The sequence below is a fragment of the Patiria miniata genome, unplaced genomic scaffold (genome assembly GCF_015706575.1).
Source record: "Patiria miniata isolate m_02_andy unplaced genomic scaffold, ASM1570657v1 HiC_scaffold_20, whole genome shotgun sequence".
NCBI classification, from domain to species: Eukaryota; Metazoa; Echinodermata; class Asteroidea; order Valvatida; family Asterinidae; genus Patiria; species Patiria miniata.
This window is the reverse complement of record NW_024037059.1, coordinates 36,552,835-36,561,358: the sequence shown is the minus strand read 5'-3', so window position 1 is coordinate 36,561,358 and position 8,524 is coordinate 36,552,835. Positions and strand designations below refer to the sequence as shown.

Sequence of the window (8,524 nt, the reverse complement as noted above, 5' to 3'; positions counted from 1 at the left end):
GCGCAAAAAAGGGCGTAACTTTTTTAAAAGGGCACTTGCTCAGGAAAAAAGGCATTTGTTCAAATCCAACGATTCTTTAATATAGTGTTTGTGATCGTTGAATATGAACATAGACCCCCTCCCCCCAACTGTCCGAGAAAAACAGTCTACATGTCAGCGTTGCTTTGCTGATGAACCTCTCCGCCCCCCCCCAAAAAAAAAATTATAATTAATAAATAATTTAGTAAATAAGGATACATGTATAAATAAAACAATTCCAATTAAACAAAATCTGCCCCTGTTTCACTTTGTCATATAGGCCTACTCTGTTGTATTTAGTTGGCATACTCAAATTTACGCATTTTAAATAGCGCCCTACGATTGTGTCCCTTTTGTACATGTACTTCCGATGTATAGGTTACAGTATGCGGCTGGAGGTGCATGGGGGCCTCTTTTTTTTTTTGTCGAAAATGGTTTAAGCGCCCCGACGGATTTTTACCAGCCAATGGCAAACTGGTTCCATCCCGATACAAGATGTAAGTTTGCTACGATGATAAAAGGGCGCCGGGAACCAGTATGCCTGACGTACCGTGACGTGACACACGTGGTCTGTAGCGTCATTCATGTATTCGCGGGCAGAGCAAAGGACTGGCGAAAAAGAAAGTGAGTTTTAAATCCTCTTTTTTTAAGGGTTGAATGTCAACATTTTAGGCATCCAAAGATGTAACGGAGAATCATTTATTGTACTGCATTTACACTCGTAAATTTTTTAAAGGATTTCAATGAAAATAGCAAACAAATGGCGTTCCTATTCGAGATTGAAAACCATGGCCGGGTACGGGGTTATGGCCGCAACCTGGCTTGATCAGCAAAAATATGTGCCGCCACCATTGCGGCGATCCTGCAATTAGTTATGGACCAGTGGCGCACACGATGGGGGTGGGGAAGGGGTGGGGACAATTTTTTTTTGGGTGGGGAACGAATTTTTTTGGCGTTGGTGGCGCCATTTACAGCCCTGATATACTTCAAGAAAATAGCCATTGTTCATGAAAGCATCATGTCACGGGTTGTGATGATTGCGCCCTCACTGAGCTTACGTCAAATTTTGGCAAAGTGACCTGATACAGCTGTTTATTTGCTGCTGTTGTTGCTGTTTGAATCTGCCTGCCTTGCGCATTCACGGTAAATCTCAGTGATTGCAATCTTTATTTTCATATTGCGTTTTGTCGTCGTCATCGTTATTTTACTCCAAAATTTCCCTTAAAAATTCAACCCTGCCCTCTATCTATGACATACCAGCATGCTCTTACATGTCTTCAACAAGTTTGGTGAGTTAAATAAATTAAAAGTGGATTATGGAGAACCAGGCCCATCAATACACCATCACTGATATTGCAGGGAACCAACTTACCACAATTTGTTTTCTTCGGAACCATTTGTCAGCAAATGTGGACTTTCATGTTAAAAACCTGAAGATTTTTTTGGTGGAAAAGAATACATAATCATGACTTTTTTTTGACATTTTAGCAAATTTGTTTGGCGGGGAAAGGTATGCACAGGCCAATTCATACAAAGGCTATTGAGAGTCAAGAAAATCTTCTCAAAGTATTTCCCCCAAAAATGAATAGGCCTATATGTTTCTCAGTCACATACTCGTGTCTTTTCAAGCTTTTTGCAATGACTGATGTTTAGCGTTATGAATATGAAGAAAAAAGTGGCATCAGGTTGCAACCTTCTTTCCTTGTTATTGATGGATAAACAAAGATAATTAACAGAAATGTGACCAAAATATGAGCTGAATTGTAACACGTGTTTGTTCAAAGTTATATATTCCTATTAAACAACTTTTTTGTTGTTTTGTTTGTTTTGTTTCTGCAGCTTCAGGACATCACACTGGGGGACAAGACTGCATGTTCACAGGGTCAGGTATCCAAAGTTTTTTGCAGCAGTGTGATCATGCTCCACTAGAACACAAGATACAGTCTTTGGAACAAGTACTCTTTCTTGGACGCGAAGTTGAGACGATGCAAGAAGAGGCCGGGGGAACAAGACTAGCATGTTCACTATTTAAAGGTGAGGTAACCATTTTGTTACAGCTGTGGACATGCTCAAGACCCCCGGATCACAAAGATTCCTTGGACCTCAAGAACTCCAGACCCAACTACAGTTTGCTAGCGGCTTTCGATGGATTGTGCAGAGTGAGTCATAGCCAGTGGCTTGAATTTTTTAGTTTTTGTTTTGAACAACTCTGGAAAAATGTTTCAAAAAGTTTCCAATTTTGACTTGTATGTTCATTCTATTTTTGGCCAGTGGCTTAAGCCTAAATACTAAATGCAAGAATTTTGCTTGATACAAGAGACAAATGGAAACAAATATTGAATGGTGCACATCTGACTTTGTTTTTTGGTTTTGGTTTTTTTCTTCTTCTTGGTTTTTAGATTTACTCAATCAATTTCCTGGCCAACCCTCAATTTTGAATGTTTTTCGCCAAAAAAATGAATATTTAACTGTATTCTTCATAAACTACCGACTATTTTCTTCTGCCAAAACTTAATACTTTTCCCAGAGTTGGTTCAGATATATTAATGTTTGTGATTGTGCAGCTGGTGGTGGTATGTGTTTGTGATTGTGGGGTTTGGTGGTGGTGGTATGTGTTTGTGTGGGGTGGTGGTTTCTCTTCAGGTCATCGGCTCAAATTGAGCGTATGTCATCGGCTCAAATTGAGCACAGCAAGATTTACTACAGGACTATGGGATCACCTATATCCCTATGTCCTCCAGGACCAAGATGGGATGTGGGATCTGCTTTATCCCTTCATCCTACAACGCAAGACCAGCGGGACTATGGGATCTTCTATATCCCTACGTCCATCCAGGGGCGGATCTTGGGTGGCAATCAGCTCCCTGGAGAGCAAATGTCAACATTCATATTAGAAATATTTTCAAAGTGTCATTTACTCCTTGATTGAAAGAAGCAAAAAGAGTTAGCAAGGATAGAAACCAATACATGTATAATGAAGAAAAGAAGTCGGTTGCTGATCTTTGCACCACCTATTATCTCTTGCGGGAAAATTCATATTTCAAATATTTAGAATTTGGTATCTTGAAACTAAACGTTGGACAATTTAGTGGCCAAGTGAAGTATTTCTGTCAAGTAAAAGTTAAGGAACTTGCTCCCTGATCCATCCCTGCTGCAAGGCTCCACTAATTAAATTTATCTTGTGCACCGCCTTTAGGGCATGAACACGTACTTCCACAGGGACAATCTTTTTTGATAAATGTTCATCATCTATTAGTGAAATGATACAAATTTCACTAAATAAATAGGGTTTTTTTTCTTAGTTCAGGGGATCTTCTATATCCCTCTGAGAACTCAAGGCTATGGGATCTCCTATATCCCTATGCCGTTAGGGCTTAGGTGGGTGCGGCGGTATCGTTTACTAATTGGAGTCTGACTGGGTGCTTCAATTGAGGTGCGGCGAAAATCCAGCACAGATTCAAGGGGCGAGTTGCGTCCGCGTGGTAGGTCCGCCTTCCACGTGGGGCGTGGGTCCTACGCAGCGGCCTGGAAACCCTAGGATGCCGTGCCATAAAGGAGCAGGTAGTGCGTCCCTCTTTATAGGGGCGTGGCCCTGTATTCACAGCCGGCAAACGCTGCTACTTCCTATCAGACCGCATGAACCCGTAAGGGGGATGGACTTAGGGGGGCACGCATATAGGTTAGGGTGCTTTCCTGGTCCTTCGGGGCTGGGCGGGCGGACCGGACAGTCGATAACTGTGTCTGGCCCTCCGGGGCCTACCTTTTATCCAGCAATGGGCCTGACGATACTGAAAGCGTGTTGGGGCTGGTATCCTGGGACCTTCTCGTGGTGGCCCTGTTTGAACTGACCTTACCAGGATATTTGACCTGCTCTCAGAAATTCAGTCTAGTTTTCGAAGTGTCACACATTTGTTTGTTTTGGGGTTTTTTGGTCAAATCAACCATGCATCAATGAAATCTTTGCATCACTCTGTTCATTTGATAAATTTCTACAATTTTGGACCACAGTGAAATCTTATACTTTGCCTTGAGGGAAAAATTAAAACCCTGACTTCCTCTTCATCATTTTTTTCCATTCAGGTTCAAAACATGCCTAAAAACCGTTTTCCCAAAAAAATGGAATAAAAGTTTTTTTTTTTTAGACATCTGACTCTTTTTCTCAGAGCAGGTCACATCAATTTGGTTGATGTATTTCTTTGAGATGTTCACAGACAAAGGACTAATCTTTATTTGTCTTTGCCATTTGTTGCAGATAATTTATCTGGTCACCTTACGCTGGCAACACACTGACATACGTCCATCAAACGGTCTTTGCAGAATCCTACTGCAGTGATGTGACATTTAATCAAAGGTGAGTTGATCCGCTCAGCAAAATTTCATTTAAAAAGAATTTCGTGCTTGCAGCGCAAGTGTGGAAACTTTCTGCTTATTGTGAGTTGTTTGGCTGATTTGTGTGTGGTTCAATGACATTTCTTTGTCTTTGTTTTTCACTTTCTTTTTGTCCATATTTTGTGTTCATTCTAACTTACATTTTTTTGTTAAGGTTCAATTGTACAATTAGTGTAAGATTTGATGTGTCTTTGTTTATAATCCAACCACTTCTTTTCAAGTTTGGTTGCAAATAAATTAATAAATAAAATAAATAAATTCCCTGTGAGCACATAATTGTAAGTCATAGGATATAAATATGCGGATGCTGGCAAATCCCTCACAACCTATAGAATATGCTAATATGATGGAAGACTCTTAGGACATACAAATTAGAAATACAAAAAAACAACAGGCAACTTGGGTTATTGATAAGATGTCTAATAATTAGTTCAGCACAAGCGAACAATCCTTGTTTCTGCAGCCACTTAATTACTTACATGAAATCATGCTTTGTACAATTGTACATTGTGATAATCACAAGTTGGGAATTTGTGATGGATTTTGTTTTTTAAGAAATAGATGCTGGCCCAAAACACCGTATAATTTGCCCTCAGGCTAAAAAATTATCTCAGACTCGGCCTGAATTTGAAGTTGTTAACTCATTTAAAAAAAAGTTATCCTCTTTTCCTTGCAGCTGAAGACTCATGGTCCATGCATCGGCCTTGTGACGGCAGCTATGTGTGGCTGAAATGCACTGTGCAAGATGATGTGTGAGTTTCTGCTTACTGATGACTTGTTGCCATAGCTACAACAATTAAGTCTTTAAAAAATCCAGTCAGTAATTTCATGGACATGTATGTATGTTGTAATCTCAATTTCATCTTTTAATGCATATTCAGTTTATTTTTGTCTTATATCGACATTTAAACTTATTCCTTACAATTTCTTTCCCCCTCCCCCCCCCCCCCCAAAAAAAAACCCCAGTGTTGTGATTGTGACGGTTGCATCGTTAAGTACATTTATTCTAACCAAGTTATTCTCACTTAATTGCCTTGTTTGCCAATTTTATAACTTTACAGACTTTCAGACCAGTTGCTGTTATTTAATGTTTTAATTGATGACTTACCAAACTTTCAAGCATTTAAGCAAAGCTGAAATTTGAATTAGCCAAGCTTCCCTAATTTTACAGCCATTGTACATGTATTTACAAACTGTTAACTTTTTTTTTTGGCATGAGAAAATTTTTAGTGAAGACTATTACTTTTATTAGCGATATAAGTAAATATTGCAAACACTGTATTTTCTTCCGTTTATCAGTTTTGCTCTCTTGATGGTCAGAAGTTTAATGTTAATTTAGGGAAGTTTGATAACGTCTCGGTTTAACATTTGTTCTGAAATTCAAATAAATGAGTTTGACGGCATATCTTGTGTTAAATTGCATTTATTCTGTCAGTTGAGTTTATTTTTGATAAAAATCCACAATTGTAAAAAAAATTAGGGCCTAAGCAGATGATTTTAAGCTTGGCTTATATTGTGATAAATTAATTTTGATCCAATTCCATTAAAAGTGCAAGGTTAGCCCTTACAGTTTTTATATAAATTGAAATGACAAATTTTGGATGTGCACGTAACCAAATTTTGACAAGCATTCTGTTCCCCTCCTCCCCCCCCCCCCCCCCCCCTCATGTGCATATGCTGAACGAAACCCAGAAATTTGCACACTGGTATATTTCCTTTTTTTAATGAGCAAATTGTATTTAATTTGCATTTGATGAATATTCATATCATGAATATTCACGATTGTTTCGCAATGTGTCAACCTAAGGTTTATATATAAGGTCCGAACACAAATTTATCAAGAAGCAGTTAGCTCAGTAGGATGCGCTCAGGATCCGAACCGGGATGTCCCCGGTTCAGATCCTGGGCCGTCCTGAGGAGCTTTTAGACTTTTTTTAAAATATATACTAAGTTTTCTGACAAAATTGTGCATGGGTGGGACTTGAACCGGGAACCTTTGGGTATGTAGCCCTACACTCTTACCGCTACACCACCGGGTTTTTCTTAAAAAAGTAAGAATTCCGGTAATTAAAACCCTTAGGATGTTCTGACTTAGTCTCCAGAGAGAGTTGAAAGCTGAGGGGTAGAGGCCTTGGGTCTGGGGTAGGAACTTGGGTCTGGGCTGATCAACTTGCTTGGGAAATTATTATTTGAGTGGTTGACACTTTGTACTTAGAAAAATTCTCACACTTATACTTTGTACTTGGAAAATTTCTCACACTTATACTTTGTACTTAGAAAATTTCTCACATTTATACTTTGTACTTAGAAAATTTCTCACACTTATACTTTGTACTTAGAAAATTTTTCACACTTATAATTTGTACTTAGAAAATGTATCAAGGTTGTGTGGGAAGAAGACTTTTCAAAACATTTTAAGCACTTTTAATAGTGTCTATCTACTTAGACTTAAACAAGTAAAGTAAACACAAACATAGGAACAAGAGAGTAACAATGCTAAAGTATATTTTGCCATACCATGGTGTGGGTATTTATTTCTGTATTTGGTTCCAAATCAAAAGTACATGTATATACATCAAAGAAGATTCAGTTAACAGTAATAACACTAAAGTTTGCATATAGCAGAGTCTTAATAACTACATGGCACAATTCTGTTGACTGTAAAGGCACATGTATGATTAAACGGTCAGCGTTTACAGAAAAGGTTTCAAAGTACTAGTACATGTGTATAGATGTATAACATTTCATTAATGCTGAATTCAATAATACAGTCAAGTACATGTACATTTTGTCAAGGATACTGTTCTACTGCTACAAATACATGTACCTTCCATTATAGAAAATCAAGTCCATTAATTAATACATGTACATATCTTTACAGTAAATATAGGCAACTTCGTTAACAATGTGTTTAACCTTCAGACACCAATCATGAAAATTGTGATAATTATGGACCAAACTTTGGGGGAAATCAGTCAAAAATGTTCATATTTTCTTTTGAAAAGCAATCTTTCTATAAATGGAGTTGGAAGGTGTTCTAGGGTCCCTTCGGCATCTTTCTAGCAATTTTCAAGAAATTTCATTTTTTTGGTCGAAATGGAAAAAAATGCAAGGGGTAGGCCTTACATTTTTATATAAAAATGGCCAAAAATGGACTTTTCTCAAAACAATGCAGCACTTCCTTTTAAAGTCAGAGGAGCACAAATAAATACTCAAACACCCATTATTGTAAAAGATTTGGGCAAAAATCAACAATTTTTTGAGAAATAAATGAACATTTTTGACCGATTTTCCGCAAAATTTGGTCCATATTTTCTTTTGAAAAGCAAATCTTTCTACAAATGGAGTTGAAATGTGTTCTAGGGTCCCTTCGGCATCTTTCTAGCAATTTTCAAGGAATTTCATTTTTTGGTCAAAATTGAAAAAAATGCAAGGGGTTAGCCTTACATTTTTATCAAAATTTGGCAAAAATTGACTTTTCTCAAAACAATGCAGAACTTCCTTTGTAAGTCAAAGGAGCACAAATAAATACTCAAACACCCATTATTGTAAAAGATTTGGGCAAAAATCAACAATTTTGTGAGAAATAAATGAACATTTTTGACCGATTTTCCGCAAAATTTGGTCCATATTTTCTTTTGAAAAGCAAATCTTTCTACAAATGGAGTTGAAATGTGTTCTAGGGTCCCTTCGGCATCTTTCTAGCAATTTTCAAGGAATTTCATTTTTTGGTCAAAATTGAAAAAAATGCAAGGGGTTAGCCTTACATTTTTATCAAAATTTGGCAAAAAAATTGACTTTTCTCAAAACAATGCAGAACTTCCTTTGTAAGTCAGAGGAGCACAAATCAATACTTAAACACCAATTATTTTTACGATTTGGGCAAAAATCAACAATTTTGTGAGAAATAAATGAACATTTTTGACCGATTTCCCACAAATTTTGGTCCATATTTTCTTTTGAAAAGCAAGTCTTTCTACAAATGGAGTTGAAATGTGTTCTAGGGTCCCTTTGGCATCTTTCTAGCAATTTTCAAGGAATTTCATTGTTTGGTCAAAATTGAAAAAAATGCAAGGGGTTAGCCTTACATTTTTATCAAAATTTGGCAAAAAATTGA

At 37.4% G+C, this 8,524-nt stretch overlaps 1 long non-coding RNA gene across 2 annotated transcripts; it reads left to right on the top strand.

Annotated features, from left to right (window-relative positions):
• The first annotated feature begins 556 nt into the window (after positions 1 to 556).
• On the top strand, positions 557 to 5,810 carry LOC119728931. 2 transcript variants are annotated; one of them, XR_005271163.1, is made up of 4 exons: positions 557 to 642; positions 1,858 to 2,177; positions 4,271 to 4,369; positions 5,084 to 5,810. It is a non-coding gene; the product is annotated as an uncharacterized LOC119728931 (long non-coding RNA). The 2 variants fall into 2 exon arrangements; XR_005271162.1 differs by lacking the exons at positions 557 to 642; positions 1,858 to 2,177 and having other exon boundaries at positions 3,336 to 4,369.
• Positions 5,811 to 8,524: the final 2,714 nt, after the last annotated feature.